This window comes from Falco biarmicus, chromosome 11 (assembly GCF_023638135.1).
Source record: "Falco biarmicus isolate bFalBia1 chromosome 11, bFalBia1.pri, whole genome shotgun sequence".
NCBI classification, from domain to species: domain Eukaryota; kingdom Metazoa; phylum Chordata; class Aves; order Falconiformes; family Falconidae; genus Falco; species Falco biarmicus.
This window is the reverse complement of record NC_079298.1, coordinates 14,401,587-14,418,684: the sequence shown is the minus strand read 5'-3', so window position 1 is coordinate 14,418,684 and position 17,098 is coordinate 14,401,587. Positions and strand designations below refer to the sequence as shown.

Here is a 17,098-nt window from a genome sequence, read left to right as displayed (position 1 = left end):
CCCCGTGCCCGCCGGACCCAGGCTGACAAGCAGCAGGCAGCCGGGCCAGCAAGCCACAGCCGTCCCCGGTGCAGGGCTGCGGTCGGAGCGGGTGCCGGGGGCCGGCCGGCAGCACCGCAGCCGTCAGAGCGAGCAGTGGTGGGGCAGCGAGCCGGGGAAGGGGAAGGCTCCGGCTGGTGTTATTTACCTGGGACTAAACTCAGGCACCGTTTGCTAAAATAGAAGCCGGGCTTAAATTGATTCCTAGTGTCTATATTTCATGTTGAAAATTGGCTTGTAAATCCATGTTTTGATCTATGAGGGCCGTCTCCTTAAGAAAAAGCAAGAGTAAATGTGTAATTTCTCCCTTGACAGCACACGGTGCAGAGGCGATCCTTCTTCCCGCTCCCCTCCGTTTCGGGACAGCTCCACTCGTTCCGATTACCACTCTTTCTTCCTCGCCCCACGCCTTGATGTCTCCATTTCATTACCGCCCGCCCATTTATCAAGCTGTTACCGTAAGGGTGACTTTGCCCACTTGCGTGTGGCAGCGGGGCCCGGCTGACACGGGGAGAGGGTGCCCCGGGAGGGGGTGGCGCAGGCAGGGCCCCCCTCTCCCTGCCGCCGCTGGATGGATGTTGTGGTAGAGGGAAGGCTGCATCATTACTGATGTGTAAATGATAAAGAAGCCTCCACATCCATCTCCCAACTGTAAATCCAGGGAGTGCTTTATAATCAAGCTACAGCGATAATAATGTGAAATTAGGTCTCTCTATCAACGGGAGGAGGCCTTTTAATCACGGCTTAAAGGGTGCAAACGCTGTTTATCATAATTGAACTGTATCCGGGCTAATTGTAGCCATATTTCACTGTCTAGGAGACAGCAGGCTGCCTGCTGACAGTGCTGCGTGCCGGATTGAGGGCCCTGTGCAGACGGGCAGCACTGCCCTGCTGCCAGGCGCCAGCCTGCAGGGACCGGGCTGCCCGGCCACCTTGCTGCTCCCGGCCACACCGGCAGCCCTGCCCAGCCCCGCGGTGCCTGGTGACCCGGTGGCATCCCCCATCGCCGGTCAGAGGCACTGGGGGCTTCCCCCCACGTGCAGCTCTCCGGGGGACTGGCCTGAGCTGCTGGGGCAGCTCCTGGCTGATGGAGGCAGTGGGAGAGGTGACGTCCCCATCAGAGCCATGTGCCTCCCAAGTGTCCCCCAGCCCCTCTCATGGCACCCCTTCCCCTCGCTGGTACCTCGCCGGCACCAATGGCTCCGGAAGGGCCCTGGAGATGACAGGTGTCCTGCCTGACCAAGCCACAGCACCAGCTCCCGCTGCCACTTGTTCCTGCTCACGTGAGCCCCTAACCATCCTTAGGACCCCCTGCTCCACCCATCCCTCCCCCCAGCCAGCTGAGCCCCCAGGAAATCAGCACCGGACCTGCCCCTGGAGCCAGCTTCTGTTGGGACCTAACAGGGAAACAGGGGCTCGAAAACCGGGGAGACTGACGCAGGGGGAGTGCAACTGCCAGTGGCTACAACACTTGGCCCCCACCCCCAGCCAGCCCTGGCCTGATCTCCCCAAAAAGTAACAGCAAAACAAATCCTGGCCTCTGAGCTGTGTCAGGCGAGCAGCTTGGATTTGAAAGCACAGCCCCAGCCACTGCCCTTCGCCACTCCCAGGCATCCCGCTGCCCATCTCCCTGCCCACAGCATCACCCTGGGCCGCTGTGGGCTGCCAGGACTTGGCTATTGCTCCGTATTGGTGAAAGGGCAACTGTGCAGAGCCCTGGGGAGCGGCCAAACTGGCAGTGAGACCCCACAGCACCTCCTGGACCCCCAAGCTGATCCCCGGGGAGACCCTCTGGGACCACTGGCTGCTTTGTGAACCCCACCAGTCGTCTCCTCAAAGCCCTGATGTGCTCTTGTGCTGGATGTCAGCGCTGGGAGCTGCCCTGGGCTCTGGGCTGCCGCCCTGCAAAGCTGGTGGGACCCCCATGGGTTGGTGCCACCCACATGCCCATGCCGGCAACATGTCCTTGCCACCCCAAATGATGCCACGGCCCCCTGGCAGCAGGAGCCCCAAGCTTGTCATAAGTCATTTAGTGAGACTCATTCCAAATCAGTGCTAAGGTAAACACGCTTATTATAATTATCCATGTAAAAAAAAATCAACAACAGCAGAACAACTTTCTAATATGCAATTACAGCCATCTATTGATTTTACAATGTAATCCGCTCCGATTGATTTAATAACACAATTATAGGCTGGCTCTCGGGATATTAGAGTGGGAGATTTTCATAAACTCCAAAGCAAAAAACTAAGCGGCTTTTAAAACAACACAGTCAGATGGCTGTTTGGGGAATTATTAGCAATATGAAATCCTCTAAATCTGGCCATCGTTACCTTGTGAAAGGAATTTCTATTACAAAAATGGCAATTGACAGCCTAAGAGAGTGCAAACGGGATTGCTTTGCTGCTCGTTCGGTGCTTAATCCATTGCAAAGGTGACCACGGGGCAGGGGACGAGTGGGGTCCGAGGCAGGTGGTGCCAGCAGCCCCGCTAACCCTGCGCCCCCAGCTCGGCTCTCCCCAGGGGGGCACGCACCTGTGGCAGGGCTGTCCCAGCACCCAGGGTGGCACCCACCAGCCCCGTCCCAGCAGGGTGACACTGCCTGGGACTGTGGTGGCCTGGCAGGGTGTGGAGCCCCCCCCACGATCCCTACCCCAACGCACCCAGCACACCCCGGTCCCAGGCACCTCCAGGGTCGTCGGGGTGCCCACCCATGTCCCCAGGCGGGGGGCCGGGGTGAAGGTGGCCCTGTGCCGCTGGCAGCATGGCTCTGCGGGTGTGCACAGGCACGTGCACGCCCGCGCGCCCCCGCTCTCCTCGTGCTCGCTCCCTCAATGTATTCCCGACTTTATGGGCACATTTTTCTTGTCAAGCTGACAGGGTTGCTAAGTGGATTTCTCCCTGATATGCGGACGGATTATCACATTACTCCAATGTCCTACACAAACATATTACTTTATATTCAATAGCCCTAATGAATATAAACTGCTTTTTCTTTTTTGGGGGTGGGGGGTAATCTATAGATTTTTAATGAGGGCACTATTAACTCCCTCCTCTTTAAAACAGACTTAGGTGCAGCCTCTGAGTAGAAAATCAATGGTGTTATTGTAGGAATATTGTATATTGATATTGTAATAATAAGATGCAATTGATTTAGGGGTGTTGTGCGGTGTGTGTGAAAGGGGTCAGCCTGGGGTTATCCTGCCTCCTGCAAGCGAGCGGCGGCTCTGCCCTGCCTCCTGCCCCACGCCGTGTCCTGCCGCTTCCCAGCATTGCCCCACAGGGTCGAGCTCGCCCCGAGGCGCTGGGTCCCGGCTGCTTCCAGGACCCTCCGTGGCCAGAGTGCCAGTACGCGGGGTGATGTGCCACTCTGAGCTCCTCTTGCCTGGCTGGCTTAGCCCCGCCACGTTGTAAGCCCCCTACCCAGAGTTTTAGCGTTACCCACGGCAGCACCACACCGCCTCGACACCCGCACCCAGCCCTCTCCACGCCTTGCCAAGCTCTCGCTGCAGTGACAGCCAAGGACAGCCACATGCGTGGGACAGCGGCAGTCCTCTTTTAATGAGGGCTGGAGTTTGCCGCTGTTCAGCATCGCTGGCTGCCCTGGTCCCTGGAGGGGGACGGCCATTCCCACCACGCTCCAACCTCTGAGCCCAGGGTGCTGGGCTGACTGTGGGCACGCTCCCTCCCTCCGGCCACCACACAGCCGCACCGCTGCGAGCCCAGGACGGGCGCAAAGGACTTCGTCAGCAGGCGGCTGGCCCGCAGCCCAGGCACGATGCGGCGGTGCCACGGGAGCGGGCTGCCAGGAGCGGCGATGCTGCCTGGCAGAAGCGTGTGCCCTCTGCACGCACCCAGGCACGGGGGAGTCGGGAAGGGGCCGTGTCCCTGCACACGCTGCCCCGTCAGCGTCCCCCCACCTCCCCACCGGAGCAGACCACCCGGGCAGCACCACCGCCGCTGCCGTGCGCTGGGCTGAGACGCTGGCGGTGTGCGGAGCGAGGTTTTCAATCCTGGTGGCTGCCCAGGCGGGCGGTGGGTGGCTGGGGGAGCGCAGGGCCCCCCCAAATGTGCTCATTTGGCGGCAGCCCCGCCGCACCTGTGCTACGCCCGGGAAGACGGATCACCCCCGGCCCGAGCTGAGCAGGTCCATATTTAAACTGTCCCCATGCTTTATGGGCTGTACAAGAACTGATGCTCGGGCGACGAGGGGCCATTTGTCAATGTTCTAATGGCAGATTACTGTTAATGAATAATATCACTGCTGCCTTTGTATAACAGCTCCCTGCAAAGCGGGAACAGGGCCACCCGGCCACCGCCGCCCTTCGTCTCCCTGCTCCAACCCTGGGTGACAGCAGGTGGCCTTGTGACCGGCAGGAGCTGCACAGTCCCCACGCAGCCTGGCCCTGCTGCTGACATCCCCGGCAGTCACAAAGGGGAGCGCCGGGTGCTGTGTCCCCGCAGTGGGCTGTGCTGCTCCCCATGAGCAGGCATGTCCCCAGGAGGGCACAGCCACCGGGGGCAAGAGTGACAGTGTTTGCCCGGCATGCAGAGCCAGCCTCTCACCCTGTCCATGCTGGAGCCAGCAGGGAGCTGCGTCTGGTCCGCATCATCCCCACCACGACATGCCAGGCGAGGTGGGGGCACCAGGGTGCTTGGCCACAGCTGTGACAAGATGTGGCAGAGCACAGAGCTCCCAGCCTGAAGGGATCCTTGGGGACACTGGGGATAGTCCTGCCAGGCTGCTCCCAAATGAATGACTTCATAATCCTGCGTGTGGGGCGAGGGGCTCTGCGTGACCCACACAGCCAGCAGGTATATTAGGTGGAGCTGACAGCGACGCGCAGAATATTAAGAATAACTTACCTCATTATCTGCAATTACGTTACTGCCACACACCTCATTTCTTCACGAAGAAAAGAAAATTAGTTTTATATTGACTTCATCCCAGTGCCTCCCCTGCCTGCCCCACCACAGAGTGCCCACACGGGCTCTAAAGAGGGTTTGGACGCAATTAATACTCGTCCTCCCCCAACCTGTTGCTGTCCCTGTCCTGGGGGGACAGGATGCTCGTCCCACCCCCTGCACACCAGGGTCAGTGAGGACTCCATAGCCAGCTCACCCTAGCAGGGATGCTGGAGCAGGGAGGGCCCGTCTTTGGCAGCTCCCAGGTCGGCAGGGAGGTGACACCGCCAGGCGTCCCTGGGAAGCAGCCTGCCAGACGAGCAGCAGTGGAGGTGACCCACCCCGGTGTTCAACTTGATGCCCCAGGCACCTGCTTCCTCCAGCCTGGGCTGGCCACTGTCACCCCGTGGGTGATGGGATGCTTCCTCCCGTCCTCCACGCTGGGGATTGCTCTTCCCATCATGCGCCTGCTGTGCTGGCCCCCTCCCAGGGCAGGCAGAGAGAGCTGGGTGGCTGGGTCACAGCACTGCAAGACACTCGGCTGCTGAGACACCCACTGGCCCCACAGCTGCTGCATGGCCTGGCACAGGCGATGCTGTGCAGGGGGACCCCAGCATTTGGGGCGTCCCAGCTGGACAGGATGGGCAGCTGGGGCTGAGCTCCCTCGCAACACCCCCAAGAGCTCCTGGAGCCCATGAGGCCAAAGGGCACTGACACTGCTGGGGCCAAGGGTGGCACCGGGTGCGCCAAGCCCTCCATTTGTCCTCCAGCCCCTGTGATTGTCCCTGCACACCCAGTATCCTCGCAGGCCCGCAGGCATCCCCAGGCAAACAAAGCCAGCACTGCCATTGCCCCGCTCCCAGCTGCAGCCGCTCACCGGCCGGGAGGGAAGGGGAGTGGTGTGAGTGGCAATACAGGGAAAAAAGCCAATTTCATCTTTATTAGAAGGAGATTTCTCTTTTAGTAATAAGCACACTTCAAATAATTAGCGTGTTTTACGTAATAATGAAATTATGGAAATGCAGGCCACTTATTCAAACAAGTCACCATTACCATATTTTTAAATATTAGACTTAATTAGAGTTTATCACTTCAGAGAAGTACGAGGAGTGGAGATTTTTTTTCCTTTACAAAAAAAATCCTCATAAAGTGTTTATTAAGAGCGGGTAAGAAGGGGATAATGATCTGTTTGGAAATTAAGGCAATCAAACATTTAATGCTCTGCACTCCTGTAGGCAAAAGCATTCAAATGAGTCAATTATACATCCATTATCCAGGCACGATTAAACAAGGCAGGACGGGGAATTTGTCCTCAGCATCATGCGATTGTCGCGAGGACTTATGTCCACTTAAAGGCAGCTAATAAAACACTAAACTTGGGGAAGAAGAGGAAGGGAGGACTGAGAAAAGGGAAGACAGGAGAAGACGCGGCGGGTCAGTGGGACCGCAGAGGGGCAAGGGTGGGAGGTGGGTAAGGAGGGAGCTGTGTCTGCATCCCAGCCCTTCATAAATCAAAGTAATTAAGTTAACATGAAAATCAACTTCACCATCCCGTTAAATTACAGCATTTGCATATTAGGACTCAAATGAAGTAGGTAGCGGGCGAGGGGGCTGGGAGGGGAGCAGGGAGTGGGGGGGTGGGGGGTAGGGGAGAAGAGTGGGGGGGACCATGCACCAAAAAGGGAAACATTTATTACAGTGAATAACTAATTTCAGAATTTATAGCGCTGGATTTTTGTTCCCGTGCCATTTATATTACAGAAGGAAATTAAGGGGCGGGCAGGAGGCTGGCTGGACATCTTTCTGCGTTATTGCTTGTCTGCCATTTGCAAATCATTATTAATTGTGGCCCGTGTCGCTGGTGCAGCAGGGCAGGGTGCCTGGACAGCCGGAGCAGACACACATATCTCTTCATCAGGACCCCAGCCGCTAGCCCTGGAGAGCCAATTACCCCTCCCTGATTGGTATCAGATAAGGAGGGAATTTTTACAAATTAGGGAATAAATAGAATTTCCACACGTGGAGCAGGGAGGGCTTGAGAGGCAGTAATGAAAAACGATACATCACCATCAGCCAGACAACCCTATTCATACGCCGATGCATTACACTCACTACTCATAATCCTGCCGAGTGACAGACAGCCGCTGAACCAGCCAAGCCGGAGGGGAGCGCATCCCGCTGGCCAGCCCACTCGGCAGCGCCAGCACCCCATGGCAGTCACGGAGGTTCCTGTGCCACCGGCCCGTGGCGCAGCCTCTGCTGCACACCTCCTGCCTGGCACTGCTGCACACCTCCTGCCTGGCACTGCCAGCCGGGCGGGCAGCGGGGACAGACCTGGCAGCGGTGACGCTGTGCCGGAGCCGTCCCTGCTCTGCTGCCCGCAGGAGCCCAGCAGGACAAGCCTCCAAACTTGGCCTCAAGTTAAAGCTGGCACCCAGCTGCACCCAAGCCTCTCACCCGACTCCCACATCCCTGCAGGTAAAGCGTGTCTTCCTCAAAATTATCCAGCCCAACCCGTGCCCTCAAGAAGACTGCTCTGTTGGCGGCTCCTGGCAGTATCCTGCTATTACAAGATCCCTACCTAATTTCTGGTAAGGATTTACTTTCTCGTACTACTCGGCCCCCACATCAGCCCCGCTGCTCAGCCAGCCCTGGGTGCCATTAGCAGGGTCCCTGTGTCACCCTGTGAGCGGTGCTATGGCTTGAGGACCGGGGAGGCAGCGCTGGCTCCAACCAGCCACAGGAGCAAAGGATGCGCTCCTGCGTGGCTCCAGTCCACCGCCAACGCGATCGGGCTGGGGCACCTCCATCCCCCTGAGCCTGCCACCGAGACAGCCCCAACGCCAGCCCTCGCCCGGGCAGAGCCCAGAGCTGCCAGCCAGCTCTGTCCCCGAGCCGGGGCATCTGCTTTCCAACCCCAGCAGCTCCCGGCGGCAGCACAGTCCTTTGCCCTGGGATGTGATGGAGCTGGATGGCCCCAGGTACGCAGCTTGCACCCAGCTAACGGGGGCCTGGCACGTGGCCGGCCTCAGAAAGAACAAATCCTGGAAGTGTGGGGACCCTACTGACATTCCGGAACCCAGTTTGCGCCGTACTCCCCAGCGTTGGAGCCGCGCGCCTCTGTGCCCGTAATTAGCTCTCCCTTATGACAAGCACGTCACTGAACAAAATGCTCGGCAGGAGATCAATCTCGCCTGTAAGTCACGCAGCCTTTAATTTATTCAGCATACAATGTCGCTCCACCGCTGGCTTCCTGTAATTTATACCGTACACTGTCGTGTATTATTTAACTCGTCCGAGTGTTTTACAGCTCGCCTGAAAGTCGCCGTGCAAAATAAAGTCACGGTGGGGCACTGGCGAGGTGCAGGCAGGATGCAAGCTGCACCCTTGTCCCAGGGCTGGTGGGGGACTCCCAGCCTGGCTCAGAGACAAGGTGATGGTGACAAGTTCTTGTAGAAGTTGGCGGCTCAGGACCCCCCCTCCAGGGCTCTGTGGGTGGGAATGGGAAGTAGGTCCCCACAGGAGCCCAGTAAACCACAGTCTCCAGTGCTGGTGCTTCCTTAGAGGTGGAAAGGATGGCAGCAGGGGCAGAGGGTAGCAGGACTCCTACCTGCTGGGGCTGGGGTGCCTGGGGAGACCCAGCTGGACTCAGGGATGGGACAGAGCAGAGATGCTCTCCGCACTCCTCCTCCCGTCTGTGCTGGATGCCAGGGATGGCCAAGCTAGTGCCTGCGCCTCTCTGCAACATGGACGGAGGGTCCCTGCCCACAGGCGCTGCTCAAACACAGCCAGAGCTGCCAGAGCAAAGTGTGGTGAGGGAGGAGGCTGGGAGCCCCACGGCGCTCGGCAGATGCAATGGCCTCGTCTCCTGGCCTGGCCTGGGCAGGCTGCAGGGCTGCGGGCAGCTGCCAGAAGGGGATGGCGCAGGCAGGGAGCTGAGCGAGCAGCAGCACTGCCAACGTGTCCAGCCCCACCAGTACCAGAGCAAGGGAGAAGCCCAGGACATCGGTGGAAGCCAGAATGCTGCTGCAGCAATATTGCCCAGCCCATGGACCATCCCCACGGTGGCTCTGCCTTTCCCTGCCTGCACAGCCAGGACTGTCGCTGCCACTGGAGCAGATCCCAGGCAGCGCTGGCGGGAGCAGGCAGCCCGGCCAGGGCGGTGGGGCTTCATCCCACAGGCAGGGCACCGGGGGCTGCCCCGTCGCCCCTTCTCCTGCTGCACACCCCAGAGCGGGCAGCGGGCAGGCAGCGGGCAGCGGGCAGGCAGCGGGCAGTGGGATGGCTCCTTCTGGCCTCTCCTGCAGGACACACAGCGGCAGCAGCCAGGCCCTGAGAGCAGGAGGGAGGTCCTACCCCAAAACTGGGGTAAGGACTGTGGCTAGATGGGGCTGAGGGCCAGCTGTTAGCTGGTGCAGCCGCTCTGAGCAGCTCACCTAGAGCATGCTTTTGGCCATGCAGCTGGATGGAAACAGTCAGTGATGTAGAGCTGGATATCCTCCGCAGGGAAGGTTAAAACCTCTGTTCAGTGTAAAGTTGCCATATCTAAGCACTTATGATCAAGATATTTATGGCTAGTTTATTCCAGGCTGTTAAAGGCAGCAGTAGTTATCCACAGATAAAGGGAATTCGGCTCCCCTGATGACTTTTCTCGCTGCGGTGAAGGCATGCCTGGCCAGAGTTGGGCTGCTTGTGGTGTAGTAACACACCTGACGGTCCCTGCCAGAGCCAGTGCCAGGGCTGGGCATGCAGATGCTTGGCAGGGTCTGTGGCTCTGGTTCTGCTGTGTGGGAGCTGCGGGAACAGATGTGGAAGATGCTGTCTTCCTGCCCTTGACTGATGCTGCTGGGGGCCAGAAGGTCCCCAGGCTGCAGAGAGCAATTTGGTCTGCCTTTCTGCCTGTCCCCAGCACTGGTACGGGTGTCCCTGCCTCCCGTATCCCCTCTGCACGCTGCTGTGCCTCTGCCATGCCCTGCTCTGAAGGAGGATTTCTTTAGGGCAGTAGAAGGCCAAACTGCCCTGGGGTTTTGCAGGGCATTTCAAGTCCTGTGAGCCCCGCACCACTGGCCCGGCTATTGGCTTCACTCCACGTCCAGCTCCTGACACCCAGTCCCACCACTGAGATTGGGACCCTAATTAGGGAGAAATTTCAAGGGAGAAATGAGAGAGTTTATAAAGCCGAGTTTCTCCTGCCTGTGAATGACACGAGATGTCAGAGAAAGGAAATAAAAGGCAAGGATGCAATTCCAGTGCCACCGAGAGTGTGTGGCGAGTCCTAATGGAAAGTTCTCCTGCTCTTTAAAGCTTGGTCAGATGGCCTAGTTATTGCTTTAAAAGGACCCAGAATCAAACCACGGTGTCGCACTCGAAGCCTTCAAATAAAGCGAGCTGTGTTTCTGCAGGTCCAGCAAGGCAGAGGCAGGCGATTACACAGAGAAGGGCAGGTCTCTTTATCTTGGAGGGAGACCTACCTATTTTTAAACATTAGCTCCAAATCAGCAGCTCACCTCTTTGTCTCATACAAACCCTCTCTCGTCTTCTGGAGGAGAGATCAAACGCCAGCCCTGCTGCCATTGTTTCTCTCCCAGCGAGATGGATGCGGGACTGTAATCTTCCCACAAAGCCGCATGCTTCAAAGGTATCAAAAGTGCTTATTAAAAGTCCTAGGAAACTAATTTAATAACATCCCAAAGGGCTGGAAAAACCAGCGCCAGCAGCTCAAAATACAACCTGGTGAGGGAGATGGGCCCCCATTCAACACAACCCCGTCCATGGGCGGCTGCCCACGGGGCTGGGGTGCTCCAGCACAGCACAGCACCACCCTGGTGCTGCCCGCACTCCTGCCAGGGATGCAGCCAGGCAAGCAGGAGCATGGAGGACCCTGCCCTGATGCCACACTGCCAGTGCAGCTCGTGTGGGACCAAGGGCTTTGCTGGGCCAGAGGCATCCTCACATGGTGGGGACAGAGTCTGTCTACCCACCCCGGCTCCACAGCTCGGCAACCCTTGCCAAGCTGAAGAGCCTGCACTGTCCCAGAGGCAGGGTTTCAGGCTTGCCTCTGAAACATAAAAAGCACCGGGTGGCCTTTGCTGGCCATCTTGGCAGCTGCTGGAGCAGTGGCTTTGTGCAATGCTCTCCCAGACTGCCAGGCTGGAGGGACATGAAGCAGACGCATGACGGGTCTGTACATGGTGCAGACAGACCTGCAGAGCCACGACAGAGAGACCGGTGTGCTGTGTGAGAAGGACCTGCACACCGCCTGCGGGGATGGGCTGCTACACGTGCCTTCCCACTAACGCATACGTGCAGCAGGCATGTGCTCCCAGCCGCAGCGGCGTGAGGGCTGTGCTCCCTTCCATCTCCCAGAGCCGGTCCCTGCTCCCGGCCGATGCCAGGCAATGCACAGCACCCTGGGGCTGCATCCCATCTGAACGGTGCAGGCTCCCGTGGAAAGGGGCAGGGGATTGAAATTAACGCTCCAGCCTCCGTCTCGTCCTGCCCATTAGCGGGGCTGTTTTACTCCGGATCATTAAATATGTATATCTTATTACACGCCTTGTTACAGTATTGAGCTCTATTGACTGATAATAAATTCCAAGCATCATCCTGGTCATAAATTTATCTGGAGATGATGAAGACTCAATAATCTAGTCATGCAGATAATATGATAGGGCCTTAAAAAAGATCATTACATTATATGCCAAAATTAAAAGTGAAATACACTTTATTAACACTGTTTCCACACTTGGGGCCATTACTTGTTATATCCCCTCCTGCCCTCCCACCCGCCTGCACACCGTCCCTCGGGTGAGCCAGGGAAGGCGAGATGAGGCAGAGCTGCTTGGCAGAAACCTGGCAGAGGGGTACGGGGGGTGGCTCACACCAGGACTTCCCAGATCGATCCCAAGGATGCAGGGCCCTGCCTGATACAGCACTGCCGCCCTGCCCACTGGGCAATGGCCTCTGAGCATCTCCGGCCGTTTCAGCAAACTCCTGTGCCTGGTGCCGCTGGCTGCCTGCAGGCAGCCCTCAGCAGGCCCTGGCTGTAGCCATCAGGACGAAGGGCAGCCACGTCCCCAGCCTCCAGAAGGCAAAAGCCACCTCCTGCAGCTTCAGGTCTCCTGAGAAAGCTGCCCACCCATCGGGGTTAACCCAACAGCTCCCACCCGACAGCAGCTCTCCCCCAGGCTCCAGTGAGCTGCAGCGCCAGGACAGGGATCCTCGCTCGTGCCCAGCCGCGCTGTGGTGTGGCACAGACGGCTGGGGAGCAGAAATGGGGATGTGGGTGCAACGGGCACCCCCTGTGAGAGAGGAGGGCTCCTGGCAGGCTCCCAGGGCCCTGCTGCCAGTCTCACCCAGCTGCCTTTTGGCGGGACGGTGAGGGTTGGGCAGCTCCTGGCCACCCTTGGGGACTGTGGCTCGGCCCCCTCCTCCCACGGCCCTCCGAGGCCTTTCCTCTCCCTCAATAACAAGGTCACAGCCATTTAAACTCCTCTGATGAGGGCAGGTGGCTCGTGCCCCTCCTGCCTGGCGGGGCCGGCCTGGCCGCACTCCCGCCTGCGGATCAATGGCACACAGCGAGTTTAAAGCGGCCCCCCCGGCCCCCCTTCCCTCCGCCACCTTGCTCTCCAGACACGCAAGGTGACGAGCGCCGGGGGGCCCACGGATCGATGCCGCGACACGGATCGGCTGCTGGGAAAAACCAATCGCGGATCAGATGGAAACCGACTTCTCCTTGTATCTGCCTGGCTCTTGCCGGGATAGATTGGCTGGAGAAATCCGATGGCGAGAGGAGACAAAGGGGGAGGCGATGGGGAGAGGAGGAAAGGGCTGATAATGCTCCTGCTGCGGCCGCTCTAATCTGTGACAGCCCGAGGATTTGCTGAAAACCATTATCACATTGCTCTCCCTTCTCTTGTCCCTGATAAAGCCCCAGCTAATCTGTTTGTTGCAGGTATTGAACGAATGCATTTAGCGAAACAAGGGGTGTGTGTGTGTGTCTCCCCACCGGCACAGCAAATTTTTTTCCCCTGCACCTCTGGCCTCGCTGAGAGGCGAAGAGGGAGCAGGGAGGGCAGGGACGGTTTTGGGCGCGGGCTCACGGCGAACGCAGGCTCTACCCCCCCGGGATGCCGTGCCTGGCGCGGGGGGCAACATCTCTGCCAACCACCCTTTGCAAGTTTTGAGGAGCTTTTCTACAGGCGCTGCATTTCACCTTCATAATGCCACTCGTGGAGGGTGGCCAGCGAAGCTCTGTGGCCGGTGGGCGACGCCGGGAGGGCTGCTGCAGCCCACCGCACATCCAGCCGCACTCCCGTGGGGCTGCGCAGGGCCGGGGGCTCGGGGCGCTGTGCCGTGGGAATGGCTCCCGGACCCCCGTCTGCCGGAGCCCGCTCGGCTCATGCCTCCTGTCCTGGTGCTGACCTCAGCCCTCCCCTTGCCAAAGGCTCTTTCTCCAGGGAGGAGAGATAATTCAGTCGCTGTGAAAGCCCAGACCCGGGGCTCCCGCAGCCGCCTGTTACAAACAGTTCTAGTGGAACATTAATTATAGTAATTTAGCCGTGGAACACTAACTGCAGCCAGTGCAATAGCATTCAGTACATTAGTGGCTATAACCCACTCCTTAAAAAAGACATTTGGCTACTGACAGCTGATAAAATGAGTTGTGAAGCATAACCAAAGGGAAAAAAAAATAATAATCAGGAGCGGGCTGGGAGCGAGCCGTGGGGCAGGAGGGTGGGGGGCAACACCCCACGGGGTGCTGGGGAGCACGGGGGGTGCAGGCAGAGGGGCAGGGGGCCGCAGCAGGCACCCTCCTGCCCGCCACACGGCACACGGGCCGGCGGGCTCCCCGCGCCGCAGGCAGGGCTCGGCGAGGCGGGGGGCGCGGGGCCGTGTCTCAGCAGTATGTCAAACAGAAGGACATTTCCTTCTATCTCCCAGCCGCCGCCCCAGGGTACAATCCACCTACATTCAATCTTTACTCCACTACACATGTTTCCTTTCCAGCCTCGGATTATTTTTTATCATCAAATTACCGTGGCGATAAGATGGAGTAGATGTGATAGCGAGCAGAGCACCCGTCCTCCCCTCTCCCCCCACCGCTTCCCCGGCATCTCTCCTCCCTCCGCCACCCCCAGCCTCCTAGCTCTGAGCAGGCGGGGGGTTATCCAAATGTCAGGGGGTGAGGAGAGACCCCCCCAGCAGCTGGAGTTGCTGGCTGGGACCAAACAGTGGCTGACAGCGAGCGCCTGGGTGCAGGCAGGCAGCAGCTGCCGCACAGCTCGGGTGCCCACCAAGCTAGCCAAGGAAACTTGCAGGGTGCCCTGCCGCAGCACGGGACCCCGCCGGCAGCTGTGCCGTGACAGAGCCAGAGCTGAGCATCTGCCCCCCACAGCTCCGCTGCAGCACCCTGGGCCCCCACGGCACCCAGCGCCCCAGCCCGGTACCAGAGGTGAGACAGCCTGGTGACACCAGCGAGGCGGCAGGGACACGGGGAGCCCTGGCACAGGGGTGGCCAGGAAAAGCGCGGCCGTGCCGTTACTTTACAAGCCTGAGCAGTGCTGCGAGGCCCCTGCTGTGATGAATCCTCCCCATCTCCTTGTTTACTCCAGTCTGCAACAAATGAGTCCCTGCCTGTCCAGGGATAGCTCATCTGGAGGAATGCTCTTTCAGGCCTCTCCCTCTAATCCCTATTAATTTAAATAATGCTCGGCCACTCTTCTCAAACTATTTATTATTTATCAGGTTTGTTTATTTGTAGCTAACAGGTAGCGCTCAGCATGCATCCCCGGCACGGGGACAGGGGCCGTTCATCACACCGGCTCCCCTGCCATCTACCATCCGTCAATTACTCCTGCTTCCTTTAATTAGTAATGAGGACTAATATCTCTGCCTGGGATGGTGGCTGGAGCGGAACTTCCCTCCGGTGGCATCCGAGCAGCACAAGGGAAGGAATGAAAAATAAATACCTGCGCAAGGCTGCTGCTGCTGCTGCTGCTCCCAGACAAGCAGGGGTGCTCGCCAGCCCCCACGCACCCCTTCCCAGGGAGGGTCTGGTCCCTGGCAGCTCCCCAAGTGTTCGCTGTACACCAGAGGCTCCTATCCAGCAGGGCAGGGGAGGTGATGCCAGCCAGGTCCTGATCCACGGGTGCCCTTTCCTGCATGGCAGGGCCATCCCAAACCACCTGGGGAACCCCTGCCGAGCTCCAGCTGCTGAACTCCGCATGAATATCGGCAAGGGGAAGTGTAAATTAAATGCCCATTAGAGCCTCTGGCCTCACTTGGTGGTCCTGGGGAGCTTTGTATCAGAACATGCCATCCAGAGACAGCCTAATAGCGAAGGCAGCACATGATATAAATGAAGCCCCTTTGATTTATTGACTGGGAGAAGTTTTTACACGATAGCCCATTAAGACGGACGGCTCTGTTTACAGCCAGGCCATCTAGCTATAGGGACCCTGAACTGGATGGTGTGTTTTGCTATTGCTCTTCAGGCAGACATCTCATTAAGGGGAACAGCATATGGAGCTCTCTGGATCTATACTTCATGAGTCCTGAGGGAGGCCTTTACCATTTTTAATAAGCGGGCAAGGTTAGCAAACCTGCAACGCGGTGACCTCCCCTCCCCGTGCGATGGATCTCCCTGAAACGCAGAGAGCTGGACTCACCGGGTGCGTATGGGACTCCATAAATCACCTCCCTGCTGCCGGCCAGGGAAACCACCCGGGGAGGACAGCAAGGAGGGTCCAGACCAGGCAATGCTGCATCTCAAATGGGGCAGCAGCATGTGGCTCGGCTGAACATGCTGGGGACAGGCAGCCGGTGAGCAGCAGTGCGGAGCATGCCCCTGCCCACCATGCCATTGGGGTGACGCGCAGCACGTGGGTGGCTCAGCCAGCAAAGGTGCTTTAAGGAGAGAGCATTAACACGATAGCCACAGTGCAGGAAACGAAACCCCCAGCTGGCTGGCGAGGGGGGATTATTCTGTATTCAGTAACACGGCTGTTTAGGAGAACAAATAATCTCTGGCAAAGACCTCCGGCTCTTCTCCGATCTGATAAAGCCGTGCAGCCTACAGGCAAGCTGGCCCCTGTGGGGGCTGCTGTGGATGGATGCAGTGGGTTGGGGCTGCCAGGGCTGGAGGAGGAGCGGGGAGGCAGGCATGTGGGGTGGGCTGATGAGGGATGGGGTGGACACGCTGCTAACAGGTCGCCCAGGACACCTTTCCAAAGCGAAATGGCTTATGCAAGGTTTGGTGCTCCTTCCCAGGCACCACTCACAACCCCAGGTACAGTAGCACAGCCAGCCTCAGGGCAGTGGGTAACATGCTTATGGGCAAAGCTCCCACCGTCTCCTCCTGCCCTGGGTGCACCCACCTGCTCCCCAACAACAGCAATCTCACTCTTGCCCATCAGCCAGCCTGCAAACACCCGTTTTTCACTCCTGTGGTACAAGCTAAGCACTATAACCATCACCATGCATTGGCATTTAACTTACACATCTAAAATTCACACCATAGAAAAACCTGCCAGAAAAGCAGGAGACCAAGAACATAATTGCATCCTTTTGAGAAGTCTGCCTGGCTCTGGCTGGGAAAGAGGGAAGGCAGAGAAGGACAAATGGACAGACACAGTGGCATATTTGGGTCTCTTTCCAGCAATTCTCTCACAAACACTCTGAGCATCTTTGAAATGAAATTTTGTAGGCGATTAGCTCACAATGTGAACTTAATTGCTTTTGGTATTTAAAAAAAACCATTAAACTAAATGGCCGAGATATTGAGGCTTAAGCAATGGCTGCTTCCAATGCACAGTAACTACCAGCCTCATTACTGGGACGCCAAATCCAGCGACGGAAGGCGCAGACCCATGCGACATGACCGGTGCAGCTCTAATGCTCCCTCCCAGCTCACAGCCCGTGGGCTAAAGGATCATCAACAGCAGTGACAGGATGGCTCACAGCAAGGCTGGCACAGAGCAGCAGCCCAACAGCACGCTGAGCTCCTAGCTCTCCAGAGCATCCTCGTTGGACCAGACAAGCCAGACCTGGGCATGTGGAAGCCAAGGGAGTAGCAGGCTCCTTTGGGTTGGCAAGAGGAGTGGCTGAAATAGGACAGTCCCACACTGCAGGACACACGAGTGCTGCTCCTCC

General features: G+C 58.2%; 1 protein-coding gene across 4 annotated transcripts in view; it reads right to left on the bottom strand.

The window, feature by feature from the left end:
• Positions 1-17,098, bottom strand: part of ERI3 (ERI1 exoribonuclease family member 3) — a 135,203-nt gene that overhangs the window by 2,209 nt on the left and 115,896 nt on the right. The window lies entirely within an intron of this gene.